Genomic DNA, 24,982 nt, shown 5'->3' with positions numbered 1-24,982 from the left:
TGGAGTGGCTGGGATGCAGGGCACCAAGTCCCTAGACTTCACACAGCACAGGGACCCTTGGCCCAGCCCACAAAACCATTTTCTCCTAGGCCTCCAGGCCTGTCATGGGAGAGGCTGCCTTGAAGACCTCTGATATGCCCTGGAGGCATTTTCCCCATGGTCTTGGGCATTAACATTCCACTCCTTGTTACTTATGCAAATTCCTACAGCTGGCTCCCATTTTCTGGGTTTTTCTTTTCTATAATATTGTCAGGCTACAAATTTTCCAAGCTTTATGCTCTGCTTCCCTTATAAAACTGAATGCCTTTAACAACATCCAAGTCACATCTTGAATGATTTGCTGCTTAATACCCTAAATCATCTTTCTCAAGTTCAAAGTTCCACAAATCTCTAGAGCAGGGGCAAAATGCTGCCAGTCTCTTTGCTAAAACATAACAAGAGTCACCTTTGCTCCAGTTCCCAACAAGTTCCTCATCTCCACCCGAGAGCACCTCAGACTGGACCTTACTGTTCGTATCACTATCAGCACTTTGGGCAAAGCCATTCAACAAGTCTCTAGGAAGTTCCAAACTTTCCCACATTTTCCTGTCTTCTTCTGAGCCCTTCAAACTGTTCCAGCCTCTGCCTATAATCGAGTTCCAAAGTCGCTTCCACATTTTCAGGTATCTTTTAAGCAGCGCCCCACTCTGTTCATACCAATTTGCTGCATTAGTCCGTTTTCACACTGCTGATAAAGACATACCCGAGACTGCGGGGAAAAAGAGAGGTTTAATTGGACTTACAGTTCCACATGGCTGGGAAGGCCTCAGAATCATGATGGGAGGTGAAAGGCACTTCTTACATGACAGTGGCAAGAGAAAATGAGAAGGATGCAAAAGCGGAAACCCCTGATTAAAACCATCAGATCTCGTGAAAATTTACTTACCACCACAAGAACAGTATGGGGGGAACTGCCCCCATGATTCAAATTATCTCCCACTGAGTTCCTCCCACAACACGTGGGAATTATGGGAGTACAATTCAAGACAAGATATAGGTGTGGACACAGAGCCAAACCATATCACACTTGTTTGATATCTAAACAACTATAATTTCCAGAAGCCCATTAAAAAAACATTCCTCTAGTTCCCATTCAGAATCTATCTAAAACCTAGCCACATTACTAACTTTATGTCTAAAAGTACATTGTTAGCTGCTATAGATCTCTTTCTTAAAAAAAAAAAAAAAAACTTCTATTCAAGTATCATGTGAAGAAAGCTCATAAATGGTTACATTAACAGAAAGTAACATCTATAATATCTGGCACGTAAATAGCAAAATATTTCCTTTCTTTTTTTTTTTTTAAGAAGCATTACCCAGGTAAAGTACATATGTCAGGATTTCTGATCTCTAGTCACATCACAGAAAGTGATTTCTCCAGATACAGTGGCTCATACTTGTAATCCCAACATTTTGGGAGGCTGAGGCAAGAGGGTTGTTTAAGGCCACAAGTTCCAGACCAACCTGAGCAGTAAAGCAAGACCGTCTGAACAAATAACTTAAAAATTAGTCAAGTGTGGTGCTGTGAGCCTGTGGTCCCAGCTACTTGGGAAGCTGAAGTGGGAGGACTGCTTGGGCCTGGGAGGTCAACGCCGCAATGAGTCGTGATGGCACCACTGCACTCAAGAATGGGCAACAGAGTGAGTCACTGTCCCCAACAACAACAAAAAAAAGATTCATGCTGGGCACGGTGGCACGTGCCTGTAGTCCCAGCTACTCAGGAGGCTGAGGCTGGAGGATCGCTTGAGCCCAGGAGTTCTGGGGTTTAGCATGCTATACCAATCGGGTGTCCGCGCTAAGTTCAGCATCAATATGGTGACCTCCCAGGAATGGGGGACCACCAGGTTGTCTAAGGAGGGGTGAACGGGCCCAGGTCAGAAACCAAGCAGGTCAAAACTCCCATGCTGATCAGTAGTGGGATCGCACCTGTGAATAGCCACTGCACTCCAGCTTGGGCAACATAGGTAGACCCCGTCTCTTTAAAAAAAAAAAAAAGACTCATTAAGAGGATCTCCATAGCAGGGTGTGGTGGCTGATACCTATAATCCTACCCCTTTGGGAGGCTAAGGTGGGCAGATCACTTGAGCCCAGGGGCTCAAGACCAGCCTGGGCAACATGAGGAAACCCTGTCCCTTTAAAAAAAAAAAAAAAGGTCTCTATAAAAACATATTTTACAAGTGTGTGGGATGTCTTTGTTTCTCTATTGAAACAAGAACTAACTACAGGCAGATCATGAGATCATGAGATCTAGACGATCCCGGCCAATATGGTGAAACCCCATCTCTACTACAAATACAAAAATTAGCTTGGCATGGTGGCGTGCACCTGTAGTCCCAGCTACTTGGGAGGCTGAGGCAGGAGAACTGCTTGAACCAGGGAGGCAGAGGTTGCAGTGAGCTGAGATTGCGCCGCTGCACTCCAACCTAGCATCAGAGCAAGACCCAAAACCCAAAAAAAAAAAAAAAAAAAAAAAAGAAAGAAAAGTAGTTCTCAAGAGACAGGAAACTAGCATATTGGGAACTAACGTTTCTGGCACATGGAACCTATAGTAACTACCTCCCAGTCATGAGTCATGGATTAGGCTGCCCCTCTACTGTGAAGCAATTTTTCAGTAAAAGGAGCAGCATATGAATAATGATTTGGACAAGTTCCCAAGAAGAAATTCGAGTGAAGCTGGGTCTGAGAAAATTATACAGTATACATTATACTAATGCTCTGTTTTCTTACTCACTTCTACTATTTCTTACTGGCAAAGAAAGTGAAATTTAGAGTCTTTAGCTCTATCTAAATTTTACTATTTTTTATGAATTTTAGTAATACTGAATAAAATTGTACAGGTATTATCTTGGTTTTAAATTTTATGAAAGTGAATCATTTAATGCATCATTATAAGTTACTTAGTGATTACACTTGCAAAAAGCTCTCATCTGTCACATACCCACCCCAGCACACACACACAATGACACCAGAAGGCAATACTCTGCTTTACCTTCTGCTGAAAACTCTGCTACCTCCAACGCTTGAGGTCCATACACGAAGCCCTCCTGGAATCTATGAACACAGCAGAGGCAAAAGGCAGAGAAGTTTATGTAGATTTAAAGTTACGCTGCCCAAAACATAAAATGCCAAATGCCTATCACAAGTCTACATATCTGCCAAGAAAATCAGATTATAGATTTGACAATGAGCAAATCAATAACATTCACAGTTCATTATATATAATGCAGCTTATAGTATGAAAAAAAAAAAAAAAGTTGAGCCTTAACTAATTATATTCTTTTTTTTTTTTTGAGACGGAATCTCATTATGTCACCCAGGCTGGAGTGCAGTGGGTTCAAGTGATTCTCCTGCCTCAGCTTCCCAAGTAGCTGGGACTACAAAGCGCGCCACCACACCCAGCTAATTTTTGTATTTTTAGTAGAGATGGGATTTCACCATGTTGGCCAGGATGGTCTCAATCTCTTGACCTCGTGATCCACCCACCTCAATCTCCCAAAGTGCTGTGATTACAGGCGTGAGCCACTGCACCCGGAACTAATTATACTCTTATCAAAAGAAGCAATTTACACTACTGGAAAAACTAATACAGCAATAAAGTATGAATTTATATACACTGAAAGTAACAATTCAACTTTCTAAATTGTGTGAGAGAGCCAATACATATGCAGTAGTCCCCCCTTATTTATGGGGGATATGTTCTGAGACCCCCAGTAGCTGCCTGAAGTCTGGGATAGTACCAGACACCCAATATACACTCTTTTAAAAATCTAATAACTGAAGGTAGTGTCTACAGCATGAATACATTGGATGAAAGGATGATTCATGTCCTCAGAGGGACAGAGCAGGACAGTGCTGGACAGCACAAGATTTCATCATGCTACTCAAGGGTACAATTTAAAACATGAATTCTTTATTTCTGGAATTTTCCATTTAATATTTTCAGACCGCAAGTCAGTAAAACAGCAGAAAGCAAAACTGCACATAAGGGGACTACCGTATAAAGAATATAAAACAAATTAAAGGCTAGGCACAGTGGGTCACACCTGTAATCCCAGCACTGTGGGAAGCCAAGGCCAGCAACTGCTTGTGCTCAAGAGCCCAAGACCAGCGTGGACAACAGGGCGAAACCCCGTCTCTACTAAAAATTCAAAAACTAACTGGACATGGCAGTTCACACCTGTAGTCCCAGCTACTTGGGAGGCTGAGGTGGGAGGATAACCTGCGCCCAGGAGGTTAGGGCTGCAATGAGTCCTGATCACACCACTACACTTCAGCCTCAGCGACAGAGCAAGACTCTGTCTCAAAAGAAATAAGAAAGAAATTCGGAGAAAAATTTACTTCACAAAATGGAGTCTGGCAGGCCCTGCAGCTCAAGGTACATTTTCTTCTTAGAACTAGAAATTGTTGGGAATATAAGAGAAAAACAATTAAAAACAGACCTAGAAGAGGACAAGGTGAAAGAAAAAAGGGGAAAGTAGGACTGTAAAGCTATTCTAGTAGCAAGATTTAATTTAATTCTGACAGCAATATCGAAATAAGCAAGGTACTACATATGCTAGGTAGTATGAGAGAAATCTACCTTGTTTCAGTATTATAAAATAAAAACAATCATGAAATATGAAAGGCTTTTCAAAAAACATTCATGTAAAAAAATTAGAATTTAATCAGGTAAAATATTTAGATCTCAGATTTTATTTCATTCTTTTCTGGTGATAGGGATAAAAGACTATAAAATATAGCTCATGTATAAGAAAAATGAATGAGATAAATTTTATCAACTGTTAAATTTAAAAGAGAAGAGCATGTTATCTTTATGGAATATTTAGAAATCTTTAAAAATATCACCAAATAATTAGGAAAGAAGGAACAAAGTATTGTCTTAAAACCTGATGACATGTCAAAGAAAAAACAATATTTTAAAACACTGGCCCCAAAGCCAGGTGACTTGCGTTCAAATCCAAGGTAATTCACGTAATTGCTTTGTGACATCAGGCACTTAATCTCTCAGTATAACCAGAGTTGTTCAAAGAGGACACCTTCACCATCTCTCAGATTTATACTGAATATCAGCGAAACGAGGTTTTTAAAAATGTTATAAATCACAGAATGCTATTTTATGCAAAAATTTAAGCCAGTGCATTCTATTTAAATTAGCAACTAAGCAAAAGTTGTTAGCTAAGAACCAAAGAAAACAGCCAGGCAATGGGTCACTCCTGTAATCCCAGCACCTTGGGAGGCCGAGGTGGGTGGATCACCTGAGGTGAGGAGGAGTTCAAGATCAGCCTGGCCAACATGGCAAAAACCCCATCTCTACTAAAAATGCAAAAATCAGTTGGGTGCAGTGGCAGGCACCTGTAATTCCTGCTCAGAAGGCTGAGACAGGAGATCGCTTGAACCTGGGAGGTGGAGGTTCAAGGTGGAGTGCCACTGCACTCCAACCTGGGCAACAAGAGTGAAACTCCAACTTAAAAAAAAAAAAAAGAAAGAAAATATTCTTTGCCTAGCCAAAGGATAATCTGGGGAGCTGTGTGAGGAAGCCCCAAGAAGCAAAGTGAAAGTTTGAGCTGGCCAAAAGAGCCTAGAATAGCTAAATGGCAGCCAGAAGAGCACAGTACCCAAGAGATGATTATATCAAATTACTAATTTACCAATATGCCCAGCCCCAGCTGTATCTTCTCTTAGTTCCCAAAAGAGCCTTCTAGACTGCATCCTCCTCTACAGTAGTGCTTGTGACATTCTACGTTAAGTGCATTTGACATACTATGTTGAAACTAATTGCATATTATGTAACTAATTGCATATAATCCTAAAAACCAGAGATAAATTCCTATCGAATAAAACAATAATAGTAGCTAAGGCTTATATAGAATGTTTGATGTGCTAGGCACAGTTCTAAGAGTTCTACAAACACTAACTCATTTGGTCTTCACAACTCTGACATAGGTACTATTATACTTTAAAGATGAAGAAAAGAGGTACAGAGAATTTAAGAAACTTGCCCAAAAGCATGCAGCCAGAAGTGGTAAAAACCCAGACCACTTCTAGAAACATGTTCTTAATCACCACATCATCCAGCCTATGAAATTAAAATCATACAAACCAGGCATCTATCTATATATAAGAAACCAAACAATTATACATGTTCTTAAGTAGTCAACCATGCTATATATTCCTCAGCATATGCAACATTTTCTCAGAAAATTCAAATTAAAATGATGGCGTATAAAATAGGTAACAAAGTGAGAAATGTTTGATATGAAACTAAAAGAAAAATTAAAACTTTTTCAAAAGAAAAGTCCTTAAAATTTAAAATCAATATATCCAAATAATAAATAATATTGGTATAAGAGTAGCAAGACTGAGTATTTCTGCTTTTTAAACTTGCTGCCATTTGATTACATAACTCAAACATTTTGTAAATTTTAAAATCTCAATACAATAAGATACCACCTCAAACCTTATGATGGATACTATCAAAAAACTAAAAAACTAAAGAAAAAGAAAATAACAAGTGTTGGTGAGGATGTGGAAAAGCTGGAACCCTCGTGTACTGTTGACAGGAGTGTAAAATGGTGCAGATGCTACGGAAAATAGTATGGTGGGTCCTGAAAAAATTAAACACAGAATTACCATATGATCCAGCAGTTCCACTTCTAGGTACAGTGTCAAAAGAACTAAAAGCAGGGACTTAAGGAGATATTTCTACACCCACGTTTGTAGCACCATTATTCACAGTAGCCAAAATGTGGAAGCGATCCAAGCTTCCCTTAACAGATGAGTGGATAAACAATTGGTAGCATATACATAGAATAGAATATTAGCGCTAAAAGGGGGAAATTCTGACACATGCTACAACAAGCTTTTTTTTTTTTTTTTTGAGTCGGAGTTTCGCTCTTGTTGCCCAGGCTGGAGTGCAATGGCGCGATCTCGGCTCACCGCAACCTCCGCCTCCTGGGTTCAGGCAATTCTCCTGCCTCAGCCTCCTGAGTAGCTGGGATTACAGGCACGCGCCACCATGCCCAGCTAATTTTTTGTAGTTTTAGTAGAGACGGGGTTTCACCATGTTGACCAGGATGATCTTGATCTCTTGACCTCGTGATCCACCCGCCTCGGCCTCCCAAAGTGCTGGGATTACAGGCGTGAGCCACCGCGCCCGGCTGCTACAACAAGCTTTAAGGCATTATGCTAGGTGAAATTAGCCCTCACAAAAGGGCAAACACTATAGATCCCATGTATATGAGGTGCCTACAGTAGTCAAATTCAGAGAGACAGAAAGCAAAATGGTGGTTGCCATGGGCTGGAGGAAGGGAAAAATGGGGATTTACTCTTTAATAGGTGCAGAGTTTCAGATTTGTAAGATAAAAGGTCTGTAGATGGATGGTGGTGACGGGAGCACAATACAAATGTACTCAATGCCACTGAACGGTATACCCAAAGATGATTAAGATGGTAAACTTCGGCGCTGTTGGGATGGAACGTGGCTAGACTTAGCGGGTCTAGCTGCTGGGGGCCGGAGCGGCACGCTCCGAGATGCCGCGCGCGGAAGCGGGAATCTGGGAGGCTGGCAGCTCTGCAATTAATGCACGTATTTTAAACTCCCGAACCTGCGGACCCTATGCACAGGAAGCACCTCCAGGAGATTCCAGACCTGAGTAGCAACGTTGCCACTAGCTTCACGTGGGGATGGGATTCCAGCAAGACTTCTGAACTGCTCTCAGACATGAGGGTCTCCGCCCCGGAGAAAGAGGAGCCCGACAGTGAGAACATCCCCCAGGAACTTCTCTCAAATCTGGGCCTCCCGCAGAGCCCCCCAAGGAAACGGCTGAAAAACAAAGGGAGTGACAAAAGACTTTATGATTATCCGCAGACCTAAGCTAAATCGAGAGAACTTTCCAGGTGTTTCGTGGGACTCCCTTCCGGATGAGCTGCTTTTGGGGATCATTTTCCTCTCTGTGCTTCCCTGGGCTGCTAAAGGTCTTTGGTGTTTGCAAGAGGTGGTATCGCCTAGTGTTTCACGAGTCTCTATGGCAAACCTTAGATCTCACAGGTAAAAATCTGCACCCGGATGTGACTGGTTGGTTGCTGTCTCAAGGGGTGATTGCCTTCCGCTGCCCACGATCATTTATGGACCAACCATTAGCTGAACATTTCAGCCCTTTTCGTGTGCAGCGCATGGACCTGTCGAACTCAGTTATTGAAGTGTCCACCCTCCAAAGCATTCTGTCTCAGTGTTCCAGGTTGCAGAATCTAAGCCTGGAAGGCCTGCAGCTGTTGGATCCCGTTGTCAGTAATCTCGTACAAAACTCAAATTTAGTTCGACTTAACCTTTGTGGGTGTTCTGGATTCTCTGAATTTGCCCTGCAGACTTTGCTAAGTGGCTGTTCCAGAATGGATGAGCGGAACCTCTCCTGGTGCTTTGATTTCACTGAGAAGCATGTGCACGTGGCTGTTGCGCATGTATCAGAGACCATCACCCAGCTGAATCTTCAGAAATCAGATCTTTCTACTTTAGTTAGAAGATCTCCAATCTTGTCCACCTAGACTTAAGTGATAGTATCATGCTAAAGAATGACTGCTTCCCAGAATTTTTCCAGCTCAACTACCTCCAACACCTGTCTCTCAGTCAGTGCTATGATATAGTACCTGAAACTTTACTTGGAGAAATTCCCACACTAAAAACACTACAAGTTTTTGGAATTGTGCCAGATGGTACCCTTCAACTGTTAAAGGAAGCCCTTCCTCATCTACAGGTTAATTGCTCCCATTTCACCACCATCGCCAGGCCAACTATTGACAACCAAAAGAACCAGGATATGGGGCATCAAATGCCAACTGACCCTGCAAAAGCCCAGTTGTCTGTGAAGCATTTATTGCAGGATGGCGTCTCTTCTTTAGAGCAGGGAAAGTAGGCAGGAAGCCCAATTGATGGAGTACTTAGCTAGTTGTTTTTTTTTGTTTTTTTTTGTTTTTTTGTTTTTTTTTTTTTGAGATGGAGTTTCGCTCTTGTTACCCAGGCTGGAGTGCAATGGCACGATCTCGGCTGACCGCAACCTCCGCCTCCTGGGTTCAGGCAATTCTCCTGCCTCAGCCTCCTGAGTAGCTGGGATTACAGGCACGCGCCACCATGCCCAGCTAATTTTTTGTATTTTTAGTAGAGACGGGGTTTCACCATGTTGACCAGGATGGTCTCGATCTCTTGACCTCGTGATCCACCCGCCTCGGCCTCCCACGGTGCTGGGATTACAGGCTTGAGCCACCGCGCCCGGCCAGCTAGTTTTATTCTTGGTTTTCCCTTTGCCTTCATTCTGCAAGTATATTAGGGAACCATCTGAGAGGGAAAACTATGAAATCTTGCTTGTTGAAATGATTCTAAAAGCTTCTATCACTGCTTTGCTCTTAAGAGCCAAAGTTGTAGGCCTTTTGAAATTTTGGGAGAGTGAGCCTCTAATTTCAAGATACCTTAAAGAGCAAAATTTGAGCCACCTTTTCCAAGTGCCCTTCTTATTAAGTCTATTGAGAATCAAGCTGAAAAATTACCAACAGCGAACAGTCTTCATAGCTTATATAGCTTTTATCTATTTAATGTTACAGTATTGCTTTATAAGACAGCTTAGAAGAACAATAACCTATTTGTATTATGAGCTGAACAAAAAGAGAATCATAGGATAGTAGCATATGAGGCCATCTTTTCTGGTAATGAGGAAGAGAAAAATGCATTTTAATTTTGCCTTTAGATTTGAAATTAGGTTAATAGAAATTAGTAGCCACACGTAATTCACTTTAAAACTTACAAAAGACCAAACATTACAAAAACCAGAGGTATAGAATTAGTATAGGATTTGAAGGCCCAGGAGACAGCTTTCTACGACAGGTTAATTTGAAGTATCTCGTAATGTTCATTAAGTTACTGTGTTTCCAGAATTCTAAATTAAATGAGAAATATAATTGTTTTCCAACTTGATAATCAAATTATGTGAACATGGGTCCTTAAGATTTTTAAATAACTTGCTTTGTTTTAGAAAGGTGCTATTAATCTAGTCTCTATTCTTGAACATTTGGATGGAAGAATTCTGAAGTTGCCTGCTGTTTTTCTTTAGCGCTGAGGTACTTAAGGTTACTTTTATATTCTAAAATCAAGTATTTTAAATTGTCTTTTTTTTTTTAATGATCTCTCACCAATAATTGTTTGAAACTATCTATTTATAAGGGTATCGGACCTAAAGTCCAAGGAACTGCACTCCCTTAAATCAGAAATATACAACAGAAGCAGGTATGTTTCAGGCAATTTCAGTAGTATGCTCTACTTATACCTACATAAGAGTTAAGATCCAGATGTGGGACCCTTTGATACCATCAGTGATATTTTAAAACTGGTACATAGAAACGAAAAGATTAAATTCTACTTCTTAAAAATCACAAAAAACTAGTTTAAATTGACTTCTTCGTATTTTCAAAATGTAACGCCAAGAAAAGCCAAAACCCATCATTTGTATTAACTTTTTTTTAATCAAAAATTGTCAACGTTAGAAACATAGTATGAAGTGCCTTTATCTGCTTAGACCTAAGGAAGATTTTAAAGTTGGGTTACACAGAAAATGATTATGCTTAAATTTCTTAGCAAACAGTGCTAAATACTACTTGAAATTATTGTTTTACAGATTAGTGACAAGAGCTGGGGTTAGGATTCAGTTGGACTCTGACATAGGGATGCCCTCAAACATACAGAACTTCCAAACTCAAGTCCAGCCATAAGCTATTTTGCCAACATGTCAGAGTAATCTGTATTTTTGTATGTGATTTCTACTTTTATAGACTTGGTTTAAAATAATAAAACCCATTTTTATAAAAATGAGTACTTAAAAAAAAGATGGTAAATTTCTTGTTATGTGTATTTTATCACAATTTTTTAAAAAGTAACATGTGCTAAGTACAGAAAATCTAAAAAGGGAATTGCAAAAAAGAAAAATAAAATTATTTCATCTCCCAGAAAACCACTATAAACCCATTTAATGTATACTGTCATATAGTTTTTGGGAGGCCAAGGCGGGTGGATCATGAGGTCAAGAGTTCAAGACCAGCCTGGCCAAGATGATGAAACCCTGTCTCTACTAAAAATACAAAAATTAGCCAGGCATGGAGGTGAGTGCCTATAATCCCAGCTACTGGGGAAGCTGAGACAGGGAACTGCTTGAACCCAAGAGGCTGAGGTTGTAGTGAGCCGAGATCACGCCACTGCACTCCAGCCTGGGCAATAGAGCTAGACTCTGTCTCAAAAAAAAAAAAAAAAAAAAAGAAAAAGAAATTCCTATCAATGTCTTTCTTACAAACGTTAATCCTCTTTAGTACTGAAGTATTTAATTTTACTAAAAGGTTAATTGGAAACCTTTTAATTCAAAGGTAAAAACAATTAAAGCATAATTTTTGCCCCTCTAAAATAGTTATCAAAATAACCACTTTATTCCTGTAAGTTTCCCAGCAGAGCTTTTACTCAGAATTACCACGGAGTTTCAATTCTTATATTTATTAACCAAATCGGTCTTGTGTAGGCAATCACATGTATTACTACTTGGGTAAATAGTACCAAATTGTTTTCCCTACCTCCACTATCCATCCTTTTTGTGGTAAACACTACCGTCTGCCTGCCTAGTATACACCCATTCTCCCTTTCTTCCTTAGGAACAGATCATGGTTTTATTCTGGGTGGCATGTATCCAGGTAAAAGTGTACATTTCCCAGCCTTCCTCACTGCTAGGACTGGTCAATAAGCTAGAAGTGGAAGTCATTGGATGGGACATTTCCAAGACAGCTACTTAAAGGGAACTTAGCTAGAAATGTGTCTGTAGCTCGGATATGGTGGATGGCACTCCAGCAGTCATTCTGGACAATAAGGGTAATGGAAACTGTGCCAAGGGACAGTGAACCAGACAGAAGGAACTCGGGTCTGTGATGATCCTAGAGTCATCATGCCAAAACTGGACATCAGTGTAAGAAATATACCTCAATGTTATTGAGACCACCTGTTTTGTATTGTAGGTGAACCTAAATCTAACTAATATACCCATCTTTACACTGGTGTAACAGTGATCTTTCCAAAATGCAAATTAGAATTGTCAAAATCGTTATCTTGGCACACAGGACCTTTCATGATTTCTTTGACCTCTGCTTATAACTGCAGCCTTACCTCTAGTCATAAAGAATCAATTATAGGCTTCTAATACCACCCTGCCTTTGCACAGGTGTGTATATAACTCTGCTTGGAATGAATGCCCCTCCCCAGTCTTTCTCCATGTATCATTCAAGTCTCAGCTCCTCCAAAGAGCTTTCCTGCTGCACTCTCCCTATACACAGGCATGAACAACATACTCATGCACCAAATACGAATGGATAATGTTCCTTTGTGTTTACCTTTCCTATGCAGCTATAATGTAATGTGGGGGTGTTTTGGTCTACCTTTGTCATCAAAGGGAAAGGCCTTGAGGATAGGAAACCATTCGTAACTCTTTGGCTTTCCATAGCTCTTAGTACAAGGTCTAGACTACAGCATAAAGAACTCAATAAATGTTAGATGAATAAATGAAGTTCAAAGAAGTAGTCACTCTTAAGTACTTCAGAAACCTCGGCTGGGCACACTGCCTCATGCCTGTAATCCCAGCACTTTGGAAAGCAGAGGCAAGAGGATCACTTGAACTCAGGAGTTTGAGACCAGCCTGGGCAACATACTGAGACCCCCATCTCTACAATAAATAAATAAATTTTTTAAACCTCATATTCTCAAGCACTTAAAAAGGAGGCCCGGCACTGTGTTTCATGCCTATAATCCCAGCACTCTGGGAGGCCGAGGTAGGCAAATTACTTGAGGTCAGAAGTTTGAGACCAGCCTGGCCAACACGATGAAACTCTGTCTCTACAAAAATACAAAAATTAGGCTGGGTGTGGTGGCTCATGCCTGTAATTCCAGCACTTTGGGAGGCCGAGGCAGGCAGATCACCTGAGGTCAGGGAGTCAAGACCAGCCTGGCCAACATGGCAAAACCCCATCTCTACTAAAAATACAAAAATTAGCTGGGTGTGGTGGCACACATCTGAAATCCCAGCTATTCAGGAAGCTAAGACAAGAGAATCACTTGAACCCAGGAGGCGGAGGTTGCAGTGAGCTGAGATCGCACCACTGCACTCCAGCCTGGGCAACAGAGTGAAACTCCATCTCAAAAAAAAAAAAAAAAAAAAAAAAAAAGTCACACTGTTGCCTTCATTTCAAATCATAACACATAAAAAATCTCCTATCAAGGTATATATCAGAAGACACCAGAATTTATCTTAAGACAGTTGGTTAATACTTAAATTTCCTTAACCACAAAATACCATTTTTCTTCCAAAATAAACCAAGCTTCCTGAGTGGATAAACAAACCTATTTTTTTTCAGTATACTTGTTCAGGTGTTCAAGAGAAAGCAATGAGGAACATTTTATCTCATTTCAAGATATCTCTACAACAAATATTTATTGGGATCAATTATGTGCCAGGCATTGTACTATATAATTAAAATACTGAATGATGAGCTATTTGAAAGAAGAAAGTTCCAAGGTACTATGAGTGCACAGGAGGAGTGTCATGCACATTTCTCAATTCTGGAAGATTTCTTATCATCCTATCTGCCAGAGATGAGAAAGCACAGAGGAGGTGGCATTTAGATATACTTTTAAATTTTTTTACAGGAAAAATGACACTTGCAGGTAAGAGATTTTAACTTTCTTTTTTATAATCTCAAGTTTGTTCTTAAGACAGAAGAAGCCAGTGTCTTTTAGTGTGCACTACATAGCATTATGTAGTTCTTTATGTACATTATCTTGATGAACCATTCAAAAAGTTGTAAGGAAAGAAAACGTGTGCAATATTAGTGTATTAGTCCATTTTGCATTTCTAGAAAGGAATACCTCAAACTGGCTTATTTATAAAGAAAAGAGGTTTATTTGGCTCATGGTTCTGCAAGCCATGTAAGAAACATGGTACCAGCATCTGCTTCTGGTGAGGGCCTCAGGAAGCTTTCAATCATGGCACAAGGGGAAGGGGAGCCAGTGGGTCACACGGCAACAGAAGCAGCAAGAGAGAAAGGAGGGATATTCCAGATTCTTTGTGAACAACCACATCTCCCTGGGAACTGATAGAGCAAAAACTCACTCGTTACCCAGGACAGCACCAAGCCAGTCATAAGGGATCTGCCCCCATGACCCAAATATTTCCCAGTTAGCCCCACCTCTAACAGTGGAGGTCAATGTTCAACCTGAGATTTGGAGGGGACAAATATCCAAACTGTATTAGACAGTTGCCTGTTCCCAATGTTAAGAAACACAGCAGAACCTAATGAAGTCAAGACCCAATTTGGGCTGAGTGCGGTGGCTCACACCTCTAATACTAGCACTTTTGGGAGGCCAAGGCAGGCAGACGGCTTGAGCTCAGGAGTAGAGACCAGTCTGGGTAACATCATAAAACCTCGTTTCTACAAAAAATACAAAACCTAGCCAGGCGTGGTGACACATGCCAGTAGTCCATCTACTCAGGAGGCTGAGGTGGGAGGATTGCTTGAGCCCAGGAGGTTGAGGCTGTAGTGAGCCAAGATCGTGTCACTGCACTCCAACCTGGGTGACAAAGTGAGACCCTGTCTCAAAAAAAAAAAAAAAAGGCCCTATTCAGGGATACAATCAAGCTCTTAAGAGTCAAAGAATCAAAGACTCTGCCAATAATTTGCCAAAGTGGCTCCCTCACCCCACCTCAATCCCAATTCCCCAGAATAAAAATTTAAAGATTCCAACATAAACTTTGTGAAGTTTAAAAGCTAATGCTACAATTACACACCAAAACAGAAGCAAATTCTCAAAGAAACCTGCTATCCTCAACTAATAAAAGAGAGAAACATAATTAGTCAGAGAAAAGTCATGATATAATAACTTTTATCTGTCAAAACAAAATTGAATTCTTACTTTTACCCTCCCCTTCTAAATAAACTCAGAAACCCAGGAGGAAAATAAGAACAAAAGGACAGACTTTTCACTCTGAAATTATGCTGTTGGTAAAAACTGCTATTTGTCCTTTTTATGCAAAAATGATGCCACAATTTGGTTCCAGATTCTGGGAAATCCCTCCCATCCTGGCCATTTATCTGTCCTTCACCCCAGTTGCCAAACTGGTCACTGAATCCTAGCTCCTAAAAAATCCCTTGAACTTTTCCCCAATTCTACACCTTTTCTACCCACACAGCTACCACTAAGCAACAAGTCCTCATCATTTCTATTTGGACCTAACAGCCATCTGCTTCCAATGTCATCCAACTTTTGTCCTTTCCACCATCCGCACTGCTGCAAAACTGATCATAAAATTCTCCTCTGTAAAACTATACAGCAAACTGTCAAGCAGTGGTTATATCTAGTGAATGAAATTACAGGGACTTTTCACTGCCTGCATTTTTTTAATACTTGTTTGCAATTTACAACATGCATTCCCTTTACAGTCAGAAAAAAAAATCGGTATTTCCATTTTGGGAACTAAAGGAATTTATTCCACTTGGATCTATTACTCCCTTTCTCCATCAGGTTAAGGGCCAAATTCTTTAGCCTGGCGCACATTACCATGCTCTCCCTTTCTCTCAAATGTATTTCCAACCTCCATCCTGAGAATTTGCTCTAGACATACTGAATGATTTGCTGTTGTTCTTTCCTTCACAATTTTATAGATTTTGCTACTTCTGCATAGACTACAACGATGTAACAATAATCTTGAGTCTGTTCCAAATAAGCAATCTACCTCCTACTAATAGTTATCATAAATTATTACTCTAAGAAGAATGAAGCTTCACTTGTTCACCTGCAGCACACTTCCTACAGCCTGTGGCCTACAGTCCCAGCATTACAGCAACATACTAAATTCTTTCCTTATCAGGGTAACTGATGTTTTTAAAAGGATAAAATAAAATGACACTTCGCATACATAGCCTGAGATGACATGGGAGGAGGCAGCGCAATGCAGAGTACTAACTTTGGGTAGGAGCAGGAACAGCAGACAAACACAGGGCAAGGACCCTGGTTAAATTTGCTGCTCAAGTTTTCAGAGTGTAATAGCTTTACTTGAAGTGTTGCAAATTTCCACATCAAGTAAAGGCACAATAAAGTTAAAGTAGAAAATACTAAAAATATCTGAGCTGGGTGTGGTGGTTCACACCTATAATATCAGCACTTTGGGAGGCCAAGGCAGGCAGGTCACTTGAGGTCAGGGGTTTGAGACCAGCTGGCCAACATGGTGAAACCCCGCCTCTACTAAAAATACAAAAATTAGTCAGGCATGGTGGTGCATGCCTGTAGTCCCAGCTACTCAGGAGGCTGAAGCAAGAGAATCGTTTGAACCTGGGAGGTGGAGGTTACAGAGAGCCAAGATCACACCACTGCACTCCAGTCTGGGCAACAGAGCAAGACTCCATCTCAAAAACAAAAAAGAAAACAAAAAGAGAAGAGAATAGGAGAGAAGAGAAAAAAGAAAAGAGAAGAGAAAAAAGAAAAGAGAAGAGAAGAGAAAAAAGACCAATATTATCTTTATTACTTTCCCTCCCTTCTTTACATGAAAACTCAAAAGTTCGTCACATTTTTTTCTTATTTTAGGTTCAAAGGGTACATATGCAGGTTTGTTACTTATGTAAATTGCATGTCACAGGGGTCTGGCATATGGATTATTTTGTCACCCAGATAATAAGCATAGTACTTGATAGTTTTTTTTTTTCTGCATGTCATATAATCAATGCTTCAAAAGATAGGTAGTTTTTCAATCTTTACCCTCCTCCCACCCTCCGCCTTCAAAAAGGCCCCAGTGTCTATTTTGCTTTCCTTGTGTCCATGTGTACTCAATCTTTAGCTCCCACTTGTGAGAACATGATATTTGGTTTTCTGTTCCTGAGTTAATCCGTTTAGGATAATGGGCTCCAGCTTCATCAATGTTGCTATAAAGGACATGATTTTGTTCTTTTATTATGGCTGTGTAGTATTCCATAGTATATGTGTACCATATTTTCTTCGCTCAGAAAGATAAAGACAGAGGCTTATCTACCACCATTAATGGGCCTCTAGGTTGATTCCATATCTTTGTTATTGTGAATAGTGCGGCAATGAAAATCTGTGTGCATGTATCCCTACAGAACAATTTTTATTCTTTTGGGTATATACCCATTAATGGGATTGCTGGGTCAAATGGTAGTTCTAAGTTCTTTGAGAAATCTCCAAGCTGGTTTCCATGGTAGCTGAAGTAATTTACATTTCCACCAGCAGTGTATAAGAATTACCTTTTGTCCACAACTTCACTAGCATCTGTTATTTTTTGACTTTTTAATAATAGCCATTCTGCTGGTGCGGTGGCTCACGCCTGTATTCCCAGCCCTTTGGGAGGCTGAGGTGGGTGGGTTGAGTTCAGGAGTTGAGACCAGCCTCTACTAAAAATATAAAAGTTAGCCAGGCGTGGTGGCACGAACTGTAATACCGGCTAATCAGGGGGCTGAGGCAGGAGAATTGCTTGAATCCAGGAGGCAGAGGTTACAGTGAGTTGAGATGGAGCCACTGGACTCCAGCGCAACAGAGCGAGACTCCATCTCAAAAAACATAATAATAGCCATTCTGAGTGGTGTGAGACGGTATCGCAATGTGGTTTTGATTTGCATTTCTCTAATGATTAGTGATGTTAAGCATTTTCTTTTCCACCCCTTCACCTTGAGAGCATTTTTTCATATGCTTGTTGACCACATGTATGCCCTCTTTTGCGATTTGTCTGTTCACATCCTTTGCCCATTTTTAAATGAGATTGTTTTTTGTTTGTTAAGTTTCTTAAGATTCTAGATATTAGGATTTTGTTAAATGCATAGCTTGCAAATATTTTCTCCCACTGCCTGTTTACTCTGTTGATAGTTTCTTTGCTGTGCAGGATATATAGTTAAATTAGGTCCTAATTCTCAATTTTTGTTTTTGTTGCAATTGCTTTTGATGTCTTCATCATGAAATCTTTGCCAGGGCCTAGGTCCAGAATGATATTTCCTCCATTTTCTTCTAGGGTTTTTATAGTTTTGGGTTTTACATTTAAGTCTTTAATCTATCTCGAGTTGATTTATGTGCATGGTGAGAGGAAGGGGCCCAGTTTCATTCTTCTACATATGGCAATCTAGTTATCCCAGCACTGTGTATTGAATAGGGAGTCCTTTCCTCATGGCCTGTTTTTGTCAACTTTGTTGAAGATCAGATGGTTGTAGGTGTGCTGCGTTATTTCTGTGTTCTCTATTCTGTTCCATTGGTCTATCTGTCTGTTTTTGTACCAGCACCATGCTGTTTTGGTTACTGTGGCCTTGAAATCTAGTTTAAAGTCAGGCAGTGTGATAGTTGACTGCTTTTTAAAAGCACATCAAGTCGCTTTGCCTTCACCTCAGTTTCTTCTACTATGTAACAATCAAATGGAAACTACTGAGACTATACGTAACTTCGTATCTCCTGATTAAAAATTACATAAATCCTCTATTTCAAATCACATAAAATACAGAAACAAAATACAGAAGTAAAAATACAAACCAAATACCACATAAGGAACATCAAAACATTCTTTTCATTTGATTGTATAAGTGGGTCAAATGAAATCAGCAAACGGTTTTATCCATTGCAGATTTCTACCTAAGTAAATAAATTCATGAAAAGGATAAAGAAGGACAAGGATAGGGACAGTTCAACAGGTTAGTTGTTAAAGAGTGAATCTAAGGATTTTCATACTTTTTGTAATACATTATATAATCTTCATCTATTAAAAAACAAATTATGTTTTAGCTGTAATAATGGTATTATACAGGAGAATGCATTTGTATTTTTAGGAGATACATGCTGAGATATTAAAGAGTATAATTCCAAGATGATAACAACTCATTTCTGATTGGCTCTGAAAAATATATTTGTATCTACACACATTTACAGAGAAAGCAAATATAACAACCTGATGTTCAATCTGGATCGGGGATGGCAAATTCCAGTGCAGACCAAATCCAGCTGTCACCTGCTTTTGGTAAATGAAGTGTTACTAAAACACTGCCAATCCCATTCATTCACCTATTGTCTATGGCTTTCCCAGTACAACTGCTGAATTCAGTAGTTGTGACAAAGCCAATATGGCCTCCAAAGCCGTATCTGACCCTTCACAGAAATACAGAAAATATCTGACCCTTATAGAAAAAAAATAATTGTCTAGATCTAGACAGTGGATATATAAATGATCATTGGTGATGTCGTTTAGATGTTTGTTCCCTTCAAATTTCAAATATAATCCCCAATGTTGGAGGTAGGGCCTGGCGGGAGGTGTTTGGGACATGAGGGGAGATCTCTCATGAATGGCTTGGTGGCTTGGTGCTATCCTCACAGTAATAATGAGTTATCAACCTGAGTTCACATGAGATCAGATTGTTTAAAAGAGTGTGGTACCTCCCCTCCGCCGCTCTCTCCATGTGACATGCCTGCTATCCCTTCACCTTCCATCATGATTGTAAGCTTCCTGAGGCCCTTACCAGAAGCAGAAGCAGATGCCAGCATCATGCTTCCTGTACAGCCTGCAGAACCATGAGCTAAGTAAGCCTCTTTTCTTTATAAATTACCCAGCCTCTGACACTACTTTTTTCTTTTTCTTTTTCATTTTTTTTTGAGACAGAGTTTTGCTTTGTTGCCCAGGCTGGAGTGCAGTGGTGCAATCATGGCTCACTGCAACCACCACCTCTCAAATTCAAGTGATTTTCCTGCCTTAACCTCCCAAGTAGCTGACATTACAGGCATACACCACCACACCTAGCTAAATTTTGTATTTTTAGTAGAGACTGGGTTTCACCATGTTGGCCAGGCCAGCCTCGAAATCCTGGCCTCGGGTGATCTGCTCACCTGAGCCTCCTAAAGTGCTGAGATTAAAGGTGTGAGAGCCACCATGCCTGGCAGAGTGAATGGTATTACTGCTAGTTATCTTTTCCCTGTGTATATTCTATTTGACCAAATACACTATACAGTCCTTAAAGGTTGGAACCCTATAGCATATCCTTCACTTTAAAAAAAAAAAAAAAAGCACTTCCAGGCAGGGCAAGGTGGCTCACACCTGTGATCCCAGCACTTTAGGAGGCTAAGGCAAGCAGATCACTTGATGTCAGGAGTTCAAGACCAGCCTGGCCAACATGGTGAAAACCCCTCTCTACTAAAAATTCAAAACTTAGCCAGGCATGATGGCACATACCTATAATCCCAGCTACTCCAAAGGCTGAGGCAAGAGAATCCCTTGAACCCCGGAGGTGGAGGTTGCAGTGAGCTGAGATCGCGTCACTGCACTCCAACCTGGGCAATAGCACGAGATTCTGTCTCAAACAAAACAAAACTTCCAGACCTAAATCTAAGAGCTTAAACCACAAAACTCTAAGAAGAAAACAAAGGAGTAAATCTTTACAACCTTGGATAAAGCAGTGGTTTCTTAGCAAAAGGAACAAAATTTTAAAAACGGATGGATTGGACTTCATCAAAATTAAAACTTTTGTGATTCAAAGTCAATCACACAAAAAAAGTGGATCATCAAGAAAGTGAAAAGGCAGGCAGAGCACAGTGGCTCACGCCTGTTATCCCAGCACTCTGGGAGACCAGCCTGGCCAACAAGCTGAAACTCCATTTCTACTAAAAATATAAAAAATTAGCCTGGCATGGTGGTGCATGCCTATAATCCCAGCTACTCAGGAGAATTGCTTGAGCCAGGGAGGCAGAGGCTGCAGTGAGCCAAGATCATACCACTGTATTCCAGCCTAAGTGACAGAGCAAGACTTCATCTCAAAAAAAAAAAAAAACTAAAAAGGCAACTCACAAAAACTAGAGAAATATTTGCAAATTATACATCACATAAGAGCACAGTATTAAGAAGATAAAATGAACTCTTACAAGAATAAAAATACAACCCAATTTTAAAATGGGCAAAGAATTTAAGCAGGCATTTCACCAAAGAATATATGCAACGACTGCTAAGCACATGAAAAGATGTTCAACATCATACATTATTAGGGAAATAAAAATCAGAACCACAATGAGCTGCCACTTCACATCCACTAGGATGACTAAAATCAGAAAGACAGACAATATTATATGCTGACAAGGATGTAGAGAACTGAAATCCTCATACATTTCAGGTGGAAATGTAAAATGGTACAGCTGCTTTGGAAAAGAGTCTAGTAGTTCCTCCAAAGGTTTAAACATCGTAACAGCTAATATATTATGCTGCAATTCCACTCTTAGGTATATACCCAAGAGAACTGAAAACATATAGCCCAACAAAAACTTCTACAAAAATATTCATATAAACATTATTCATAATAGCCTAAAAGTAGAAACAATTAAATGTTCATCAATTGATAAATGGATAAACAAAATGTGATATTATCCACACAGTCACTTAAAAGAATGATATATCCATACATGCTCCAATATGAACTTTGATTATGCGGAGTAAAAGAAGACACACAATAACATATATAGTATGATTTCATTTATACAAAATGTCCAGAATAGACAAATTCATAGACAAGCCACAAAAAAGTTGATTGAGGATACCATGGAAATGGGGAGTGACTGCTAGTGTATACAGTTTTGTGGTGATAAAATGCTCTAAAATTAGATAATGGTGATAATTATACAACCCAGAGCATATGCTAAAAAACACTGAATTGTTAAAAAAAAAAAAAGCTCCTGCCTGGAAGGCCCTAAACATTAAACTAATGGAAAATGCACTAATTTATCAATCAATTAATATTCTAGAATGTTTATAGAAAAGCATATTGACAATTTTGATAACCAATTTGCCTTCATCAATCTCCCTTCGTTAGAGATCACTCTGCTTGCTCCAAAGGCAAATACAGTTGATCCTTCAACAACACAGGGTTTAGCGGTGTTTACCCTACACAGTCAAACACCAACATGCAACTTCTGACTCCCACAACCTTAACTACTCATAGTTAAGTTGAAACAACTACTCATAGCGGTTGACTGGAAACCTCACCAACAGCATAAACAGACAACTAACATATACTTTACATGTTATTTTTATCATATACTATATCCTTACAATAAAGCTGGAGAAAACAAAATGCTGGAATACCATAAGGAAGACAAAATATATTTATTATTCATTAGTGGAAGTGGAACATTATAAAGGTCTTTATCCTTACTGTCTTCACGTTGAGCTGGTTAAGAGGGGAGTTGGTCTTGCTGTCTCAAGGATGGCAGAGGTGGAGGGGGCAAAAGGGGAGATGGGAGAGGCAGGCACACTTAGTATCTAACTTTACAGAAATATATCATAATTTCTGCCTGACTTTTTTGCTTTTTCATTTCTCTAGCAAAGTTTTGGTATGATACCATTCCTTCTTCCACCGTCTGCTTTAGTTTCAGTGTCTGTATCATAGAAGAGTCTATGTTATAAAAGAAGTCAAAAATGCCTAAATAATCAGAACTTTTTTGCGAGCTTGTCTAACATCAATTCGTTTCCTGATAATGCTTCTTATGTATCTTCTTAATCCTCATCTGGTTTGGAAGCATTCCTCTCCATCAAGTCATCTTCTATTAATTCCTCCAGTGTGCCATCTATTAGGTCTTGAATTCTCTCAGATCTGTATCTTAAAACCCTTCACTCCCCCATCTTTTTTTCCATATCCACAATTTCTTTCATGATTTCCTTAACTGGCTCTGTCACAAACTTGTGTAAGTCATGCACAACATCTGGGCACTGTTTTCTCCAGCAGAAATGTATTGTTTTGAGCTTGATAGCTTTTGTGGTTATAACAATGGCATCTTAAATGGTGCAATCCTTCTAGACTTTCATGATGTTCTATTAGGGTTCCCTTTCATAATGTAGACAATCCTTTCCATGGAGTACCACAGGTAATTTAAAGGTCTTATGACCAACTGATCTAGAGGCTGAATTAGAAATGTGTTTGGGGACAAGTAGATCACTTCAACACCTTTGGTGTTAACTCATGGGGCTCGGGGGTCACGGCATTGTCTAATATCAAAAGAACTTTGAAAGGCAGTCCCTTATGGCAAGGTACTTCTGACTTAGGGAACAAAACACTGATGGAACCAAGCAAGAAAAAGGGTTCTAGGCCAGGTGCGGTGGCTCACACCTGTAATCCCAGCACTTTGGGAAGCCGAGGCAGGTGGATCACGAAGTCAAGAGATCGAGACCATCCTGGTCAACATGGTGAAACCCCGTCTCTACTAAAAATACAAAAAATTAGCTGGGCATGGTGGCGCGTGCCTGTAATCCCAGCGACTCAGGAGGCTGAGGCAGGAGAATTGCCTGAACCCAGGAGGCGGAGATTGCGGTGAGCCAAGATCGTGCCATTGCACTCCAGCCTGGGTAACAAGAGCGAAACTCCGTCTAAAAAAAAAAAAGGGGGGGGGGGGGGGGGTTCTCATTGTTCAGACTTCATTTTTGTAAAATGAAAAGACTGGCAGCTGCTGTTTATCTTTTCCTTCCAAGGCTCAGAGGTTGGCAGCTTTAAAGATAAGGGCAGTTCCTGATCATAAACCCAAACTGCATTTGCACACAATGGTAGAATTCTATCCTTCTATCCCTTCTTGCCTTAAATCCTGGGGCTTGCTTCTCTTCATTACTAACTAATGTTCTTTGTGGCATTTTTTTCCAGAATAAGGCCCTTTTATCCACATTAAAAACCTATGCAGGGCCAGGCGCAGTGGCTGATGCCTGTAATTCCAGCACTTTGAGAGGTCAAGGCAGGCAGATCACTTGAAGTCAGGAGTTCAAGACCAGCCTTGGCCAACATGGTAAAACCCTGTCTTCACTAAAAATATAAAAATTAGCTGGGCGTGGTGGCGCATGATTATAATCCCAGCTATATGGGAGGCTTAGGCAGGAGAATCATTTGAACCCTGGAGGCGGAGTTTTGCAGTGAGTGGAGATTGAGCCACTGCACTCCAGCCTGGGCAACAGGGCAAGACTCTGTCTAAAACAAACAAACAAACAAACAAACCTCTTCAGACAGATATCCTTTCTCCTCAGTAATTTTTTTTTTGGAAACAAGATCTCACTCTGTCACCAGGCTGGAGTGATATGGAACAATCACAGCTCACTGTAGCCCCTACCTCCTAGTGTTAAGTGATTCTCCAACCTCAGCCTCATGAGTAGCTGAGACTATAGGTAACATGACACCATACACACACACACACACACATATTCTTTTTTTTTTTTTTTTTTTTTTGTAGTGACAGGGTCTGACTATGTTGTCCAAGCTGGTCTCAAACTTCTGGTCTCAACTGATCCTCCTGCCTTGGCCTGCCAAAGTGCTGGGATTTAAAAGCATGAGCCACCACACCTGGCAGGAATTAATTGTTTTGAGCTTCCATATTTCAATGATTTTCTTAATGGCATCTGGGAACTTACCTGCTGCATTTATGTTATCTAGACTGCATTTTTTGGGGTTTGTTTTGTTTTGTTGGTTTTTTCCATAAGGGAGTCTCGCTCTGTTGCCCAGGCTGGAGTGCAGTGGCGTGATCTCAGCTCACTGCAACCTCTGCCTCCTGGTTTCAAGTGATTCTCCTGCCTCAGCCTCCTGAGTAGCTGGGATTATAGGCACACGCCACCACGCCTGGCTAATTATTATATTTTTAGAAGAGACGGGGTTTCACCATATTGGTCAGGCTAGTCTCAAACTCCTAACCTTGCGACCTGCCCGCCTCGGCCTCCCAAAGTGCTGGGATTACAGGCGTGAGTCATCATGCCCGGCCTGGTTTTCTGTTGTTGTTTTGAGACAGACTCTTGCTCTGCTGCCCAGGCTGGAGTACAGTGGTGCACGATCGTACAGCTCAATATTAATAACCTCAAACTCCTGGGTTCAAGTGATCCTCCCATCTCAGCTT

At 40.4% G+C, this 24,982-nt stretch overlaps 1 protein-coding gene and 1 pseudogene across 5 annotated transcripts in view; one reads left to right on the top strand and one right to left on the bottom strand.

The window, feature by feature from the left end:
- The window catches only part of CDK19 (cyclin dependent kinase 19), a 202,288-nt gene that overhangs the window by 150,837 nt on the left and 26,469 nt on the right, over positions 1-24,982 (bottom strand). Inside the window, exon 2 of one of the 5 annotated variants that reach the window (XM_032275033.1) lies at positions 3,029-3,090. The exons of the other annotated variants lie outside the window; for them this stretch is intronic. The gene's annotated coding sequence lies outside the window, so the exon portion shown is untranslated. The remainder of the gene's footprint in view (positions 1-3,028; positions 3,091-24,982) is intronic. 5 annotated transcript variants of the gene reach the window in all.
- On the top strand, positions 7,619-9,979 carry LOC116549462 (annotated as a pseudogene).

The sequence above is a fragment of the Sapajus apella genome, unplaced genomic scaffold (assembly GCF_009761245.1).
Source record: "Sapajus apella isolate SASKATOON/1434 unplaced genomic scaffold, GSC_monkey_1.0 scaffold6, whole genome shotgun sequence".
In the NCBI taxonomy this organism is placed as follows: domain Eukaryota; kingdom Metazoa; phylum Chordata; class Mammalia; order Primates; family Cebidae; genus Sapajus; species Sapajus apella.
The sequence above is the reverse complement of the archived record's forward strand: the minus strand, read 5'-3'. Positions and strand labels throughout refer to the sequence as shown.